This window comes from Bactrocera dorsalis, chromosome 1 (assembly GCF_023373825.1).
Source record: "Bactrocera dorsalis isolate Fly_Bdor chromosome 1, ASM2337382v1, whole genome shotgun sequence".
In the NCBI taxonomy this organism is placed as follows: Eukaryota; Metazoa; Arthropoda; class Insecta; order Diptera; family Tephritidae; genus Bactrocera; species Bactrocera dorsalis.
The window spans coordinates 60545961-60566671 of record NC_064303.1 but is presented as its reverse complement, the minus strand read 5'-3'; positions in this window follow the sequence as shown (position 1 = coordinate 60566671).

Sequence of the window (20711 nt, the reverse complement as noted above, 5' to 3'; positions counted from 1 at the left end):
CAGCCAATATGAAAATCTCGGATGAAAAGTCAAAATTTTTTCAAAGACAGACAGAATTTTTAGGACATATAATTAAAAACGGTAGAATTACAGTAGATCCAGGAAAAATTGAAGCTATGGATAGGTACAAAACCTTTACAAATTTGAAAGACTTAAGATCTTTCTTGGGAATGACCTCATATTATAGAAAATTTATAAAAGGATTTGCATCCATAACGAAACTATTAAGACTCTACCTACGAGGAGAGAATGGTAATATTTCAAAGAATAAAAGTAGCTCAGTACATGTAAAATTAGATGACGAAGCACTTAAAGCAGTTGAAACACTAAAAAAATAAACTAAAAGAACAAATAGAATTATTCCAACCAGATTTTGGAAAAGGATTTGATTTGACTACAGACGCAAGCAATCATGCGATTGGAGCTGTATTGTCACAAGGCAAGAAACCTATAGCATTCATTTCACGTACATTAACGCGAACTGAACAGAATTACTCAACAAACGAAAAAGAAATGTTAGCAATCGTTTGGGCCCTGAAGAAACTTAGGAATTATCTGTATGGTCTCACTAGTAATACTACTATTTACACCGATCATCAATCTCTAATTTTTTCAATATCAGAGGACAACCCAAATTCAAAATTAAAACGATGGAAACATTTTATAGAAGAATACGGAGCAAAAATTAAATATATTAAAGGAGATTTAAATGTAGTAGCCGACGCACTCAGCCGTCAAGTAAACGTAACAACGAACGACTCAATACACTCGCAGGAATCATCCTCGTCAATCAGAATTAAAGATGTCAGCGCTCCACTGAACCAATTTAAAACACAAATTGTGATAAAAAAATGTGAACAAAATGCATTAGAAAGAGCAACAATTTTTGCAAACCACGAGAGATTTTATGTTAATTACGTCACATCACAAGACTTGATAGATACACTAACGAAAATTATCAAACCCAATATCACGACCGCATTTCACACTACACTAGAAACCTGGTATGAAATTCATGATATTGTAAACTTTTCATTTAATATAGAGAAAAAGGTTTTTTGTCAAAATCTATTAAAGGACATTACGAGTGAAGAGGATAGAGAAAATATAATTAAACATACGCATGAAAGAGCACATAGAAACGCAAAAAATAATACATTAGAGATACTAGAAACTTGCTATTGGCCAAATATAAAAAATGATGTAATCCGACTAACTAGAAATTGTAGCATTTGTAAAGAGAACAAATACGAACGCCACCCGACAAAACAAGTTTATGCAAAAACACCCATACCTGAAGGTATAGGCACACAAATACAAATGGACATATTTGAAATCGATAAAACAATGTATCTCTCATGTATAGATAGATTCTCAAAATACGCATATATGAGAAAATTAAACGACAAAAGAGAATTCTACAAAATATTACAGGAAGTACTCATACAAATATTCCCATTTTGTAATAAACTAATGACTGTTAACGAGACTATATTTAATAGCATAGCAGCAAAAGCTCTATTCCAACGGCTATATATTGAACATTCAATGACCGCAGCAAACCATTCAACATCGAACGCTCAAGTTGAACGGCTGCATTCAACCATACTGGAAATTACTAGAATTCGCATTAAACAAAATAAATCAACTGCGACTGAAGAACTATTCAACGCAATCAAGGAATACAATAGGACAATACATTCCGCCACAAAAAGGAAACCTATCGAATTATTTTTTGAAAGGAGCAAGACTGAAGGAATAAAAGAACTGATCGAAAATAAGCAGGAGTATATGCTATCATACCACAATAAAAAACGAACACAAAAGGAATATAAAACAGGACAAACAGTTTATGTGAAACAAAACCAACGAAATAAAACAAATCCACACTATTTAAAGAAAACCGTACAAGAGAATCGTGAGGACACAATTTTAACAACGGAGGGGAAGATCGTACACAAGGACAACCTCAGAAACAATGATGATGATAACGCTAACATTAATCCTAGCAACATCCTTAGCTCAGGAAATAACCGACTTACAAGATCGCAAGTAGGTGTTAACCGAGACTGACCCATAATTTTTGTATCAAGAACATGAGTACCTATTCCATATGACGAACTTAAGCAAAATACTTAAACCATACTACAAAATCGCCGAACATAAAGGAGAGATGCCTAGTGAAGACGCAACAGAAACAGCATTGTTCAACAGAATAGAAATCCTCAGAAAACACTACTGAATAATGGACGAGCCAGACGCTCAAGATCTCTTGATTTCTTAGGATCGATTTTGAAATTTATCACAGGAGTCCCAGACCACGTCGACCTGATTGAAATTAAAACAATACTCAACGACATAATTGAAAATAATAACAAACAAAGACAAATTAATTCCAACTTTGAAATAATGATGAAAACATTTAATATTAAGACAATTAAACAAAAAGTTGTATTGCAGGAATTATACAAGGAGTTATTTGACTTAACTATGACAATTAATTTCGCGAAGACGGGAAATTTTTATTCAGCAGCAATAAATACGGACGAGATTGAAAGGATATTAGGAAAGGGACAAACATACTAGTTTATTGACATACTCGAATATGCAGACACGCATGTAGGTAGATTAGACGACACTTTCATTGTAATTTATAAATATCCAGTCATTGAAAAGAAATGCACAACATACAAAGTTACTCCATTATCCTATCGTCAAGGCATTTTGGATATGAATAAAATCGTAAGTAAATGTGGAGATAAAATAATATTAGCATCTAAATGTAAAAGTAATTTAAGTAAATATATTTGTAAACAAGAACCTAATGACAATTGTACAATACCAATGATCAACGGTTACGAAGCCCATTGTAATGTTATCCAAGAAAATAACGCACCTATTATAGATTTCGGACATGGTAATGTCGTATTACAAGGAAAACATATTTTAAACGGAAAATCAATTGAAGGATTGAATTTAATACAATTTAAAAACAATTATTATTGACTCAGAAGTATTCCACAACCAGGAACAAGAAATTAAAGATTATATTATAGCTAATGGAAACGAAAGAATTCACATTCTTGAAATATTGAAATCAGAAAACGCATATCAATTTGACAACATTAAAAAATTAAACAAATTTTTAATACCATTTGAAGAACACCCAATCAAGAATATGTTCATAACTATAGGAGTACTTGTAGTCCTAGGATTAAGTATATTTGTAATATTCAAACTATATATAATTTATCAAACAACTGTATATCTAAGAAATTACAACGCTACCATAGAACGTGTAGGAATGACTCATCTACTCAAGACTCAAGTATAGATCACGAGATCTATTTTTCACAAGAGAGGGGAGAGTTAATACTTTAACCTTTAACCACAACCTTATCTTTTAGTAAACATTAAAGAAAAATCATCAAAACAACTTTATCTTAGAACAATAGAAGCGCACTATCAGTACAAAAAACAATAACAACCCAAATAGTTATTTACTAGTAAACAACTAGCATCTCAATAGTATGAGCAGCGATAAGCATAGCCTCTATAAGCAACTGGAACAATAGCCTCGAGGTCACTTTACCATTATCGACTGCCGAGTAACAAGTTACTACTTCTAACACTTGTACAGATAAGTGTAATATATTCAATATTGTAGTACATGTGTATACGTTGAAATATTATACAAATAAAGGATCAGTCAGAACCAATCTCATTGGCTGACTTAAAATTATATATTTATTTTATTCATAACGAGTAAATAAATTAACTCGCTCGATAGAACCTTATATGCGATATTAAGGAGGCTAATCCCACGGTAGTTGGCGCAGATTGTGGGGTCTCCTTTTTTATGGATTGGGCTTAGCACACTTATTTTCCAATCGTTGCGCATGCTTTCGTAGGACCATATTTTACAAAGAAGCTAATGCATTCTCCTTATCATCTCTTCGCCGCCGTTTTTGAATAGCTCGGCCGGCAATCCGTCAGCCCCTGCCGCTTTGTTGTTCTTCAGGCGGCCAATTGCTATTCGAGCTTCTTCATGGTCGGGTAATGGAACGTCTGCTCCATCGTCATCGATTGGGGAATCGGGTTCGCCTTCTCCCGGTGTTGTGCTTTCACTGCCATTCAGCAGGCTGGAGAAGTGTACCCTCCATAATTTAAGTATGCTCTGGGCATCGGTGACTAGATCATCTTTGGGGGTTCTACAAGAGTCTTGTCTTGAAACCTTCTGTAAGCCGCCGCATTTTTTCGTAGAATTTTCGAGCATTACCCCTGTCGGCCAGCTTATCAAGCTCTTCGTACTGACGCATTTCGGCCTCTTTCTGTTTCTGTCTGCAAATGCGTCTCGCTTCCCTCTTCAACTCTCGGTATCTATCCCATCCCGCACGTGTTGTGGTCGATCGTAACGTTGCGTGGTAGGCAGCCTGTTTTCTCTCCGCTGCGACACGGCACTCCTCGTCGTACTAGCTGTTCTTTTGCACTTTCCGAAAACCAATGCTTTCGGTTGCAGCTGTACGTAAAGAGTTTGAAATGCCGTCCCAAAGTTCCCTTATACCGAGTTGTTGACGAGTGCTCTCAGAGAGCAGGAGTGCAAGCCGAGTAGAAAAACGTTCGGCTGTCTGTTGTGATTGCAGCTTCTCGACGTCGAACCTTCCTTGTGTTTGTTGGCGTGCATTTTTTGCTCCACAGAGGCGGGTGCGAATTTTGGCTGCAACAATATAGTGGTCCGAGTCGATGTTAGGACCTCGGAGCGCAGGCACATCTAAAACACTGGAGACGTGTCTTCCGTCTATCACAACATGATCGATCTGGTTAGTGGTTTTTCGATCCGGAGACAGCCAGGTAGCTTGATGTATCTTCTTATGCTGGAATCTAGTACTACAGATAACCATATTTCGGGCCCCGGCGAAGTCGATCAGCCTCAACCCATTTGGGGATGTTTCCTCGTGGAGGCTGAATTTACCGACCGTAGTGCCAAAGATACCTTCTCTGCCCACCCTGGCGTTAAAGTCGCCAAGCACGATTTTGACATCGTGGCGGGGCATCTCTCATAAGTGCGCTCCAAGCACTCAGAAAAGGCATCTTTGGTCACATCGTCCTTCTCTTCCGTCGGGGCGTGGGCGCAAATCAGCGATATGTTGAGGAACCTCGCTTTGATGCGGATTGTGGCTAGACGTACATTCACCGCAGTGAATGATAATACTCGGCGACGGAGTCTCTCTCCCACCACGAATCCAACACCAAACTTGCGCTCGTTTATATGGCCACTGTAGTAAATGTCACAAGGACCTACTCGTTTCTGTCCTTGTCCCGTCCATCGCATTTCTTGGACGGCGGTGATGTCAGCCTTTATTTTCACGAGGACATCAACCAGCTGGGCAGCGGCACCTTCCCAATTAAGGGACCGGACATTCCAGGTGCATGCCCTCAATTCGTAGTCCTTATTTCGTTTGCCATGGTCGTCATCAAAAGGGGGGTCACTCATCCGAGGCTTGTTGTTTCTTTTCATTGGGAGTGTTTTTTTTACGTTGCGGGTCCCAAACCCAGCGCACAACCCTATGCAGGGGATGTTTCGCCTTCTCACTTTAGCTCGCCTTCAAACGGATGTTCTTAGGCTACCCAGTGGATACTTGGTCAAAGACCGGAAGTCGTGAGCTGCTTGAGTCATATGCAAAAGAATCGTTTCTGGCCACTCCCAAGTGAATGGCGATCAAAGAACTTTCCTCACTTACGTGAACTTCTACACATGACTCCATCCTCCCATATATAGATATTCCATTATATAGATTTACATAATAGCACAAATGCAAAAACTTTGCTAATGCGAAAATGCCAGTTCTTTTCTTCGCGCACAATACTAATTGAGTAACTTGTTAGTAATCGGCGATACCGCGATGCCGATACCCACGATGCCGATGTCTACGATGCCAAAGTACCGTTACGTAGCGTGTACTCGCCGCATCGGCATCGCTGCTTGCTAACATGTTACTTTTTTAATTACTCGTGCAGGTCTCTGGTATGCACGTATGTTCAATATATTATATCTAATATTGTATTAGTGTATTGTATTAGTGGACTGTATCAATAGTAAGATTTAACAAATGTGAAATATATAAAAGTTTTTAAATATAATGTTGTTGTCCGTCCTTTGGCAGCAATGAACATGTTCAATTTTGAACAGAAGGGTTGTGTGTAGTAATGACATCACAGTCAACATTGTTCTAGTCTTTAAATGATGCATTAATATTAGCAACTGTTTGAAATGAAGACCCTAAAAAGGTGAAGTGGGATAATGGTAGAAAGTTTTCTTCGTGCCAAGGCACACTGTTGTTCGTTGTGGTGCCAACTTTTACAAATCCTGCTTTTCTGAAACTACCATTGTATGTTAAGGGGTCACATACGTCCAGCAGCACCAAAAATGCTCTAAAAGAAAAACTTTTTTCAGAAGGGATAACAATAGAAAAAAATATAAATATATTTTATGCAATGTTTATTGGTACTTAAAGTTTATAAAAAAAATGTATTTTAATTTTTCTTTACAAAAATTAGTACATAAAATATCATGTGACCCACAGTACAATGAAAAAAATGTTGCTCCACGGTCTGCATCATTTATCCTTGAAATGTTGATGGATATGTAAAAATAATAAAAAAAGTCTTGTAAAATGAAGTTGTGGTTATAGTCTGTCGAGCCGATTTTTTTAATTTCGAAAAATTTTCCAATTTACGGAATTTAGAAAAAAAAGTATGCGTCATAAATATCACACTTTAATTATGTTTATAAAAGTTTTTAATAAAAGTATCGAAAATCCGCCTCGATAGACTATAGAGAAAACATTTTCGAACACATATTTAAAAAAAATCGTATCAAAAAATGTTGAAAACTGTTTGAGTTATCACGCAGAACGTGCCGGGAAAATTAGTTTCTAGAAAAACGCGTTTAAACTTTTATGTGACTCAAACGAAGAACAGCTACCCGTGTGCATTAAACTCTCGTCGGGAATATAAAAAGAAATTATTTATTAATGATGTATATTTAATAGGAGGATGGAGTCATGTGTGGAGGATGGAGTCACGTGTAGAAGTTCACGCAAGTGAGGAAAGTTCTCTGATCGCCATTCACTTGGGAGTGGCCAGAAACGATTCTTTTGCATATGACTCAAGCAGCTTACGACTTCCGGTCTTTGACCAAGTATCCTCTGGGTAGCCTAAGAACATCCGTTTGAAGGCGAGCTAAAGTGAGAAGGCGAAACATCCCCTGCGTAGGGTTGTGCGCTGGGTTTGGAACCCGCCATGTAAACAAAAAACACTCCCAATGGAAAACCAACAACAGCCTCGGATGAGAGACCACCCTTTTGATGACGACAATGGCAAACGAAATAAGGACTATGATTTGAGGGCATGCACTTGGAATGTCCGCTCCCTTAATTGGGAAGGTGCCGCTGCCCAGCTGGTAGAAGTTCTCGTAAAGATAAAGACTAATATCACTGCCGTCTCCGACCACTATTTTGTTGCAGCCAAAATTCGCACACGCCTCTGTGCAGCAAAAAACGCACGTCAACAAACACAACAGACAGCCGAACGTTTTCTACTCGGCTTGCACTCCTGCTCTCTGAGAGCACTCGTCAACAACTCGGTATAAGGGAACTCTTTACGTACAGCTGCAACCGAAACCATTGGTTTTCGGAAAGTGCAAAAGAACAGCTGGTACGACGAGGAGTGCCGTGTCGCAGCGGAGAGAAAACAGGCTGCCTACCTCGCAACGTTACGATCGACCACAATACGTGCGGGATAAGATAGATACCGTGAATTGAAAAGGGAAGCGAGACGTATTTGCAGACAGAAAAAGAAAGAGGCCGAAATGCGTCAGTACGAAGAGCTTGATAAGCTGGCCGACAGGGGTAATCCTCGAAAATTCTACGAAAAAATGCGGCGGCTAACAGAAGGTTTCAACACCGGAGCATACTCTTGTATAACCCCCAAAGATGATCTAGTCACCGATGCCCAGAGCATACTTAAATTATGGAGGGAACACTTCTCCAGCCTGCTGAATGGCAGTTAACGCACAACGCCTGGAGAAGGCGAACCCGATTCCCCAATCGATGACGATGGAGCAGACGTTCCATTACCCGACCATGAAGCAGCTCGAATAGCAATTGGCCGCCTGAAGAACAACAAAGCGGCAGGGGCTGACGGATTGCCGGCCGAGCTATTCAAAAACGGCGGCGAAGAGCTGATAAGGAGCATGCATTAGCTTCTTTGTAAAATATGGTCCTACGAAAGCATGCGCAACGATTGGAAATTAAGTGTGCTATGCCCAATCCATAAAAAAGGAGACCCCACAATCTGCGCCAACTACCGTGGGATTAGCCTCCTTAATATCGTATATAAGGTTCTATCGATCGTATTGAGTGAAAGATTAAAGCCCACCGTCAACAAACTGATTGGACCTTATCAGTGTGACATTAGACCTGGCAAACCAACAACCGACCAAATATTCACCATGCGCCAAGTCTTGGAAAAGACCTGTGAAAGGAGAATCGACACACACCACCTATTCGTCGATTTCAAAGCTGCTTTCGACAGCACGAAACGGAACTACCTTTATGCCGCGATGTCTGAATTTGGTATCCCCGCAAAACTAGTACGGCTATGTAAGCTGACGTTGAGCAATACCAAAAGCTCCGTAAGAATCGGGAAGGACTCTCCGAGCCGATCGATACCAAACGACTTTTCAGACAAGGCGATTCCCAACCGTGCGACTTTTTCAACCTGCTTCTGGAGAAATAGTTCAAGCTGCAGAACTAAATAGAGAAGGTAAGAGTGTACAACTGCTGGCATATGCCGATGATATTGATATCATCGGTCTCAACACCCGCGCCGTTAGCTCTGCTTTCTCCAGACTGGACAAGGAAGCAAAGCAAAAGGGTCTGCAGTGAACGAGGGCAAGACGAAATATGTCCTGTCATCAAATAAACCGTCGTCGCACTCGCAACTTGGCTCTCACGTCACTGTTGACAGTCATAACTGTGAAGTTGTAGATAATTTCGTCAATTTAGGAAACAGTATTAACACCACCAACAATGTCAGCCTGGAAATCCGCCGCAGGATTACTCTTGCCAACACGTCCTCTCTCGACGAACAAAAACCAAAATCTATAAGTCGTTCATAATTGGACGATGTCAACAACGGATGAGTCGACGTTGCGAGTTTTCCAGAGAAAAATTCTGCGAAAGATTTATGATCCTTTGCGCGTTGGCCACGACGAATATCGCATTCGATAAAACGATGAGCTGTACGAGATATACGGCGATATTGACATAGTTCAGCGAATTAAAAGACATCGGATACGCTGGCTAGGTCATGTTGTCCGGACGGACGAAAACACTCCAGCTCTGAAAGTATTCGACGCAGTACCCGCCTGGGGAAGGAGAGGAAGAGGAAGACCTCCACTCCGTTGGAAGGACAAAGTGGAGAAGGACCTGGCTTCGCTTGTAATATCCAATTAGCGCCACATAGTGAAAAGAAGAAACGACTGGCGCGCGTTTGTTAACTCGGCTATAATCGTCTAAGCGGTGTCTACGCCAATTAAGAAGAAGAATTAAAAATTTACATAAAAATTTAAATAAAAATTATATAAACAAAAACATTGCACTAAAGAATTTAATAATTAATAGAGATTCCTAAGCTCCCACTATAGATGCTAGTTTTCTTTCCGATGGGAATTTACAAAAGGATTCAGCTCCCGCACACAATATTTCAGCATTCTGCTATAAACACAAACTTATTAAAATTTTCGACATATTTAAAAAAATATTTATACATCTTACCTTAACAATCTTGCTTTATTTCAGCAACAACACTAATATGGATTATAATTCCAATTGATGTTTTCATATAACGGCTAACGATTTGTCAATTTGTATATGTCAAACGACAAGTTACCACCCAGGATTGTATCCTATTGCATGCAAAAAATTTAGAAATACTTGAAGCGTGTTCAAAAATTGCACAAAAAAACAATTGATTTAACATTAAACAACAAATAATTTCCCGATAAAAGTGAACTGATATGCAAAGTAATTCATTTAAGTGATTATAAATAGCGTTAACACTTGCATTATTTAATATCTTTTAAAGTGTTGCTCATCAAAATTTTAAATTTGTATGTAGCTTCAAAACAATGCAACACCCTGATTACCATGAAAGTGGAAAAAAACGTGTTACACAACAACCTAAGATTTTCTAGAGTTGAGTATATGTATGTAGATAATGTAAAGGTTTATTACTGTATATACTGTGGTGTCGGGGTCGAGATGGGCGGCGGGGAAGGCATACTGCGTTAACTGTGCGAAACCGTCTCTCTCGCTTGTTTCTATTCAGTGTAACTCGTGACTCCGACTATATAACGCGGTGATTCTTTCGTGTGTTTGTCAAGTTTATTTAAACCGATTGATTTATACAAAAATAAGTGTAAGTTGGACAGTATTTATATTTAAAATAACCAGAAAGCATGGTATGTCGGCCTCAGCTCGTACAAGAGCCAACCAGAAATATAAATTACGACTATCGTTACAAAGAGGGGATATGGGCCACGCATAGGTAACCCAATGTCCGGCGTCGAGAGAGCAAAACGGTTTCGGGAACGTCGCAAAGCTGCTGCTGCCGACCTCGCGAGTACCTCTACCATAGGAATACCTATACTTATGGACATAACGAATGAGCAGACGATCGATATATTGTATCTGCCCAGAACTGAGAGATGTCAATATCAGTAGAAGTGAAGCAATGCAAAATCATTGGCGTTCAACGAACAAAACAGTATCTGCCATATAAACTGAACGATCGGAATCAAGTTCTTGTCTGGAAAACTTTCACATTTAACAAGATATATTCACGAAATTTGGTATAGCTTATTTTCTAAAACAACAATGTAATATTCGAAGAAATGGTTCACATCGGTTAACTATAGCATATAGCTGCCATACAAATTGAACGATCGGAATCAAGTTCTTGTATGGAAAACTTTCACATTTGACAAGTTATATTCACGAAATTTGGTATAGATTATTTATTAAAATACTTAAGCGATTCGCTAACATACACGTTTCACGTTGAAACCAACGGCCGTGTGCCCCGGCACAGCCCCACCCGATTTTTGGTCAAATTCTTTAAGTTTTGAACAGTTTTAATTTGTTTATTAAATGTATTTTATTGATTCAAGCTAATTTTCTTAAACGCGTGGTTCGGAAAAAATGTTAATGTTAAAGAAATTTTCTTTCTTTACAAAATATTGCCACACGGGTCTTTATTTTGCGTGGTTCGGAAAAAATGTCGACTACGTTTGTTGAGTTGTAATTGACTTTATTGAAAAACTGACGAAATCAAATTACAACTTTTCGGGTGCTGTGCGAGATAAAAAAATATTTAAGAAAAAGGAATAATCAGAAATAGAGAGAGGTTAAGTGTTGGAAAGCGTATAAAATATAATGTATAAGGTGTGGTGAATAAATGGATACACAACAATATGCAAAAAGCTAAATTTGAGGCGCTTTCACACTGGAGAAAGTTGGACATCCTTTTATCTCTGGTTAGTGTATAAAGTGTAAAATTAAAGAAATTATTAAAATGGACATAGCAAAATCTGAAGACCATAAAGGGAAGCGTATTGAGTTTGTCATAAATGATGGTGAAATTAATCGAAATAATGGTAAATAAGCATATATTTAGATAGACACTTGTTTTGTTGATTTGTTTTTCTAACAACGTATGTGTGAAAAAATATAAAAAAAAGTATATATACTCGTAAATATGCAAAGTTTTAGAAAGCCCGTCATTGAATATGGATTCAAATGGGATTGGGGGATTGTGAATGTTTGCTCGATTAAGAATATAACGGTTGGGATTTATAACCCTGACAGACGAAAGCGCTAATTGGCATTAGCGACATTAATTTACAGTTACTTGCGCATTTGACCCATGTTAATGCACAAGAATTTCGTGCATTTAGCTGAATTTACCAAATTAGAGTAGGCAACACTGCTCAAAAATGTCCGATTTTTGTTATTTTTTGACAGATGTCGCTGGAAATCTGCCGCCTCCTTTGCGTTTACAGCATCAGAGGTAAACAGTTTTATATTGCTAATCAAATTATGTGTAGGTATAATAACAAAAAAAAATTTTAATATTTTTAGATGGCAGAAAATAAACAACGCACAGTTTGCTATCAATTTTTCCAACATTCTTAACCTTTTCGTATTACAACAAATTATTGCTTTTCATTTCACTCTCTTATCTTTGAACGTAGCTAATAATAAACGAATATTTTTGTTAAATTTATATTGATTTTCCAAAAAATACCAAAATTTCTATTAATAATTTCTCTTATTTATTTTTATTCCACTTTTTTTTTTAATAAATAAACAAATTTCATAATCAGCTGTCTAAATGCACAAGTCTGCTGACTCTTTTGCGTTTACAGCATCAGAGGTAAGAAGTTTTATATTGCTAAATAAATTATGTACAAGTATATCAACAAAAAACAATTTTAATATTTTTAGATGGCAGAAAATAAACAACGCACAGTTTGCTATCCATTTTTCCAACATTCTTAACTTTTTCGCACACTTTTTTCGCATTACAATCAATTATTGCTTTTAATTTCACTCTATTATCTTTGAACGTAGTTAATAATAAACGAATGTTTTCGTTAAATTTATATCGGTTTTCTAAAAATACTGAAATTTCTATTAATAATTTCTCTTATTAATTTTTACTTCACTTTTTTTAAATAAATAAACAAATTTCACAATCAGCTGTCTAAATGCACAAGTCTGCCGTCTGTCACCATAAAATTGCAATGCGCATTAGCGTTGCTTAATGCCTATTAATTTTGCTCGTCGGTCAAGGCTATTAATTTACATTTATTTGCGCATTTGACCCATGTTAATGCAAATTTGTAATGAACAAGAATTTCGTTCATTTAGCTGAATTTACCAAATTTGAGTAGGGAACACTGCTCAAAGTTGGCCGATTTTTGCTATTTTTTGACAGATGTCGCTTGAAGTCTGCCGCCTCCTTTGTGTTTACAGCATCAAAGCTAAGTAGTTTTATATTGCTAATTAAATAAGTGCAAGTATATTAACAAAAACAAATTTTAATATTTTTTTCAATATTCTTAACTTTTTCGCGCACTTTTTTCTCATTACAATCAATTATTGCTTTTAATTTCACTCTATTATTTTTTAACGTAGTTAATAATAAACGAAAATTTTCGTTAATTCGGACCTTAGGGATCTCGATGCTCCAACGAAGTTTGTACCATTGTCAGAATAAATATTCTTAGGGCAACCTCTTCTAGAAACGAATATAGAGAGAGCTGCTAAAAATGACTGTGTTGATAAATCGGTAGTGGCCTCCAGGTGTATGGCCCTTGTTGTAAAACAGACAAACAGACAGACATACCCTTTGGATACACGGCATCCTCTTCCACGGTAGCTTTTTATTTCGAACGGACCCGCGAAATCTACCCCCGTATTCGTAAAAGCGCGTGAAAATGTGGATCGTTCGGACGGAAGTGCATCCATAAGTTGCGTCTGAGCGCGTTTTTTGAAGATCGTGCACGTCTTGCAGTTATGGATGATGGATCGGATCAAGTTTTTCACCCTTGGAATCCAATACTGAGCCCGCGTTAGCCGTAACATCAGCTGATTTTCTCCATGTAAGGAGACTTGATGAATAAACTGGATTATTAGACGAGACAATACGCAGTTGTATGGAAGGATAATTGGATGGCGCTCATTGTATGACAAGTCGAGAGACGCACCGAGACGGCCACCAGTTCTCATCACTTGATCTTTATCGAGGAATGGATTAAGAGAGAGGATTTCACTTTTTACATCGATGGGCTTACCGGATTTCAAACAACCATACTCTTGACCATATTTCTACTTCTGCGTATTTATTATCAAACGTCTTGTCGTTGCTTTAATTTCTTCGGATGAAATTAAGCAAGACTTTTGTTGAAAAGAAGCCTTTGTGTTTGGATGAGTTCTTCGAGAGAATCTCATAACATATGATAACACTCTCAAAGCTCTCGGCAAACTAGAAAAACGGTCAAGAATGTCGTTAGAATTCCCCTGTATTGTTGTACAAGCATGTACACGTACCTGTTTTTAATCTATTGTCGTCTCGTAGTCATTTTGTCGTAATGGCCATTTGGATTGATCTTCTTGCAGCCAAGAAGGTCCCTGCCACCACAAGGTGTTTTCCACCAAATCCTGTGCCATAAGTCCCCGACTGGCTAAGTCTGCAGGGTTAGATCCTGAATCGACATGATTCCAATTTGCGTTGCCAACCTTTTCTATAATCTTTGTCACTCGATGGGATACAAACGTTGACCATGAACATGGTGGCTTGCGAATCCATGCGAGAACGATGGTCGAATCCGTCCATAGTTTAAGTTTAAGATGATTCAGCTCCAGGTTGTTGACGACAGATTCAACTGTTTCGGCCAGTAATACGGCGCCGCACAGTTCCAGACGCGGTAAAGAGATAGTTTTGACTATCTGGTTTTTGCCAATAGTAGGCTGACGAAAACTTCGTTGCTTGTCCTTACGCGCAGGTAGACCGTTGCTGCGTATGCTTTCTCTGATGCATCGCAGAAACCATGAATGGAGACATCGTTCGTTGGCGAGAAGTGGACCCATCGTGGAATTTTAATGTTGTTTATGTACTTGTGGTTATCCAAGAATGTGTGCCAACGATCCAATGTGGTAGGAGATGCAACCTCGTCCCATTGTGTTCCTTCTAACCAAATATGTTGCATTATCATTTTGGCTGTGACTATTATCGGTGCCAGCCATCCTAATGGGTCAAACAGTTTGGCGATATCTGAGAGGATAGCTCTCTTTGTATATGATTCTGGGCTGAGTATACGTTTTGTTTTAAAATAGAAGAAGTCTGTGTGCGCATTCCACCTTATCCCAAGAGCCTTGACATCACTTGTGTTTTCGAAGTCTAAAAACTCTTTGTTTAGCAAGTGGTCGTTTGGAAGGCCTTGTAAAATTCCTCCACAGTTGGCTGTCCATTTTCTTAATGGGAAACCTGCTGACTCCAATGCTGTTCTAATCTCATTCCTAGCTTTAATTGCAGCTTCTATAGAGTGTCCACCTGCTAAGACATCATCAACATACATGCATTTCCTGAGGATGTTTGAGGCTACTGGTAGTGAGCTTTCAACGTCGTCAGCTAATTGGAGTAACGTCCTTATTGCCAGATAAGGAGCGCAGTTGATTCCGAACGTCACCGTCTTCAATTCAAAAATATTGGTTTGTTCGGTCGGATGGTTGCGGAAAACGATTCGCTGGTACTTCGTTTGATCAGCTTTCAACAGGATTTGGCGATACATCTTCTCAATATCGCTATTGAAGACGTATTTAAATAAACGCCATCGCAGAATTAAGATGGTCAGATCTGCTTGAAGAACTGGACCGGGGAGAAGGATGTCATTCAGCGAAGTGCCGTTTGAAGTCGCTTGCGATGCATTGAACACCACACGCACCTTTGTCGATGTGCTCTCTTCCTTCTTTACGGCGTGGTGAGGCAGGTAATAGTTGTTACTAGAGTCGGCCGTTTGATTGGTATGTATCCTTGCCATATGACCCAGCTCAACATATTCGTTTAATACCCTGATGTATTCTTTTTTTCAGGTTTTCGTCTCTTGACAACCGAGCTTCATTGCGATAAAACTGGGAGTACGCAATCTTTAAGGAACTACCTAGACTAATGTTGACCGGATAGTCTTTCCTGAATGGTAGCGATACAACGTACTTCCCGTCTTCATTTCGCTTCGTTGTGTTCTTATAGAGCTCTTCGCAATACCTGTCCTCCTCGCTTAACTTCCTCTCCTTGGACATCTCTTCCAACTCCCAGAACGAAGCTAACCGCTTTTCCAGCGATATTTCGTTGTAATACGAGACGCAAGTGTTGGTTGGCTTAATTGTATTAGCAAGCCCTGTGACTATCCAACCGAACACGGTCTCTTGCGCAAGGAGTTATCCCAGCACGTTCTTGCGTATACCATCCAGCATAATCTGGGGATAGACGTCACCACCGAGTATGACGTCCACGGGTTCATTGACGAAGAACCTCTTATCCGCCAACGTGAGATCTGGGAAAGCCTGCCGAGTTAGTGCGCTAATATGGCAAGTCGGCAAGTTTCCCGTTAATTTCGGCAGAACTATCATGTTCGTTGTGATTGATACAAGTGGGTCAATTGGTGACCGCAACTCGACACAACATGCTTCCTTCACTTGCGCAGATACGGTGTTGTTGATGCCGGACACCTGGGCATTTATCTTCCTCACTGGCAAGTTGATTCTACGCTTCAGCCTTTCTGTGATGAAAGAGCACTCTGACCCGGAGTCGATGAGTGCTCTTGCGGCATAGGTAACGCCGCTGTAATTTATATTTATTTGTGCCGTTCCTAAAAAGACACCTTTGTCGCTGTTAGCGAAGCACGACTGTACTTGAGTCGTTGGCTTGTCTTTCGACTTGTTGAAGTTGCGCTTCTGCTGCGCTTGCCTGGACGTAGACGGAATCTCGTCCGATGGCGTAGATAAGCCTCTTTGGCTGCTAGGCTGCACTGTCCTCAAATGTAGGAGTGTGTGATGCCTCGCGTGGCACGTGCTGCAGTTGAATGCACTGGTGCATTGCGACACTAAATGCCCAAAGCCGAGGCAATTGATGCAGCGATTGTTGCGCTTAGCGAACTTGATCCTGTCCGCTGGTGCCATGTTAAGAAACATGGGGCAAGATCTTAATTTGTGATCTGCACTTTTGCACATCAGACATGTTGATTTCTCAACGCTTACTTGGAAGGCGCCGACTCTGTTCTGATGGCTATTGTTGTTGTATTTATTCTGTGTGGGTGCACTGACAGGCTTTACGGAATTGGACGATTTCTTGGCACGTTCTATTGCCTCCAAATCACGGTATCTACCCGTGAGGAAGTTGTCCAATTCCTCCCACTTCGATGTCTTGGTCTTGTTCTTTACAGACTGTTCCCATAGGGCCAATGTTGCCTGTGGCAGTCTCTTAGAACAAATGCGGATTATGATTGGGTCCCAGTTCCCAATGTCCACTTTATTGGCTGTCAGGCAGGAGATGCAGCTGTTGATCTCCCGCTGTAGCCACTTTATCGAGCTTGAGCACTCCTTGTCGATTGACGGTAAGTCGAGCAGTATGTCGACTTGGGTTTCGACAAGAATTCGCTCATTCTCGTACATATCAGTCAATCCCTTCCACGCCATTGCAAAGCAATCATTTGTTAGCGGGCATTTTGATACAATAACCTTCGCCTCCCCTTGTGTCTTTTTGTTGAGATGGTATAATTTCACAACAGGTGACAGGCGCTTGCTTTTGATGTATACGGCCGTGAACATATCCCGGAATGTTGGCCATGAAAGGTAGTCCCCTTTGAAAACATCCGTATCGCAAGGCGGAAGGGAGTGGTTACTGTCTACCTCAACAGATTTTTCGGTGTCTTTGGGGGTTGAGAGGATCTCAGACATATCCTTCATTGCCCCCATGCAACGTATGTAGCATTGCCCACCTAGCTTGATTTTTTTTTTAATAAGGGCATAGTCCTTTGAGGACATGTCCCCTTTGCTGTTGAGGTCGTCATGGGCAGCTTTCGCTTTGCACCACATCTCTCTCAGCTCGTCTTGTTGCATCACAAGAGCGTTCTTCGAGATGTCCTTTGATGCAGCACTGAATTCAGACTCGTATTCGACAACGTAGCCTACTAAGCGCATGAAAGCTTCCATGGTTTCGATATAAGTGACAAGAAGAATTGAAAATTCAAATTTAAGTTTAAAGGAATAGAGTAATACTCAAGACTGAGCAGACTTTGATCTAAAGAATATGGGAATCGTTTTGGAAATAATTCCCCACTATTGTAAATTTTTATTTGCAGCACACCACTGCCAACCAAACAAGAAAATAGGAAAAAGAAAATTTTTTGACTGTTTTAGCCGATATCGCAATATATCTGGCTGGTCAATAATATTTAATTTATTGGATATATTTTAGCAAACAAAATTTTTAACTATAGTAGCCGATATCGCAGTATATCTGGCTGATCAATAATATTTAATTTATTGGATATATTTTAGCAAACAAAATTTTTAACTATAGTAGCCGATATCGCAGTATATCTGGCTTTGGTACTTTATTTAATATAAATGTGAGTTGCAGCACACCACTGCCAACAAAAAACGAGAATATATATATGTTGTCGTACGTACGTATGTATAAATATGCCACCTTATATGGCTCGCCACCCAAGATACGCCAACGCAAATCAATTTGTGAAAGAAAGTGTTTGAAAGTGAAAAAAGTGCAGTGTCTCAGTGAAAAAAAAGAAACAAAAACAGAAATTTCTTGAACAAAATAGAGAAAAAATCAAAAAATCAGTGCGGTGAGCGATATGTCAAAAAAAATAGTACCGCACAAAATCAAAAAATTGAAAAAATCGAAAATTAGTGCCGTAAGTGATATGTGAAAATATGTGAAAAAGTATTACCGCATTCGGCAATCGAAAAAATGATAAAAATCAAAAAAATTAGTGCCGTAATTGATATGTATATGAAAAAATATACGAGCAAAAATATTACCGCACAAAATCCGGTAAACGTAACCGTGCACTTACGGATGATTTTGCTTTTGTAATTATCCCACTGAAACACTAAAAACACTAGTCACTTTGTCACTTTTATAAACGATTTGTCACCAATAAATGCGATTAAAACCAACTATTTTTATTTTATTTTTTTTCTTTTAAAACGATTTGTAACCCAGTGATATTAAATCAATCACGTACCTGGTTTGCCTGCGTTGCTGTGAAGTGAAACAAGAATCGGTGTTAATTGTCCGTTGGTGTGCAGCGCCTCGTTTGTATTTGTGCAACAAGAATCGGTGTTAATTGTCCGTTGGTGTGCAGCGCCTCGTTTGTGTTTGTGCAACAGAGATCGGTGTTAATTGTCCGCTGGTGTACAGTGCCAAAAACTTGTTTGAAAAATATATTTGTTTTAATCCGGCTCGAAGGACCATGAATATTTCTCGAACGTTCGACGAGTCAATTTATGGACGATGCGTCGATCGTTGAGAATATGAAAAACGGGAAAACAGAAGTGTATTAGTGAATAAAACCACAAAGTTTGTGTTTCATATAACAAATTAAAATGTTTGAGATTTTTATTTTATTAATTTGTGATTACCAAAAATTACTTCCATTTATGGTTTGTGCTTGTGGTGATGCTTGTTGCGGAGGCCGGTGGAAAAACGTCTTGCCTCGCCTCGCTCTCTAAACAAAAGTACTTCAGCCTCACTAGCAGAATCGCTTGCTAAGTGGGAGTTTTCAGCGAAACCATTGCCAGTTGAGTGAAAGCTATTAACAGCTAACTGGCAATGGTTTGTTATATACTCACTAGGGGGTGGTAAAAAGAAATTAGGCGCTGGCCTAAACATACCGGCCCCCTTGCGGTGAGCAACACAAAAAAAAAATTAAATGTCCATCGACCACCATAACGATATACAAATGTACAATCTTAGTAGCTAAATAGAAAATGTATAAATATAGGAAATATGTTATAAATTCATTTATTTATTATTATAATTATTTTAAAAATACAAATAAAAAACGACAGCCATGACTTAACTTAGTAACGGGCCGTACCCGAAAGCACCCAACCGAATATGGAGCCCTGAGCGAGGAGCTGCCCAAACGTCAGTGGCATGACCTGTTGGGTCATAATGCGTGAGTAGACATCCGCGCCGAGCACCAAGCGTATCGGCGATGACTTGTGGAAGTTTGGATCCGCCAATTTGATGTGAGCGTATGGAGCTGCTATGGCCGAGTCCAACGTAGTGGTCGGGCTGATGCGCATATAATCATTCATTACCCTTACATGCGTCGATATTCGGGTATTTGTCCCATGTCTGCCTCGCAGTACTACGAGGCAGCCGCGTTGACCACCGATATGGGTCTGCACAAGTTGGAGTTCCCTTGCAAGGTCGTGTGCAATCAGCGACGTAGGGGCGCATGCGTCTATCAGAGCCCTGACCAAGTGTAGACGTCCGCTTGCCTCAATCTTTACCACCGCCGTCGGTAGAATGGCTGTCGTTGGCAGCAAGGAAGGAGTCGCTATGCTGGCTCGATCCGCTAGCCCGGCTCTAAAGGAGCTAGCCCGGTAAAGCTGGAGAGACCTGGTCTCCAGTCTTGCCGGGTTGTGCGCTTGGCGACGGTGCAGACGGCGTTGGTGGGAGCGACGTTCATGTCGCAGAAGGGGCGGAAAGTCCGGGTTTCCGTTTCCCCTCGCTGGGATGGGCGGAAAGGCCGTGTTTCCGCTCCAGTTTCCAATGATTCTCCCTCCGGTGCTGGTTGGAGAGGCCTAGTCTCCGTTCCAGCGTCTGACGCATAGATAGATAGAGCATCGTCGGAGCTCATTTGTTCGCTCCACGACGGGTTTTGAGGCACTGTGGGGCGGCGACGCGTATTTTCCCCGATATGGAGCATTGTGTGGTGCTTTTCGTTGGAGCGCCGGCACCGTGCGTCGCTGGGGCAATTCGCTGACCTGTGGTTTATCGCAAGGCAATTAACACAATATTTGCCTATGAGAGCTTCCCGTAGGCGCTCCTCC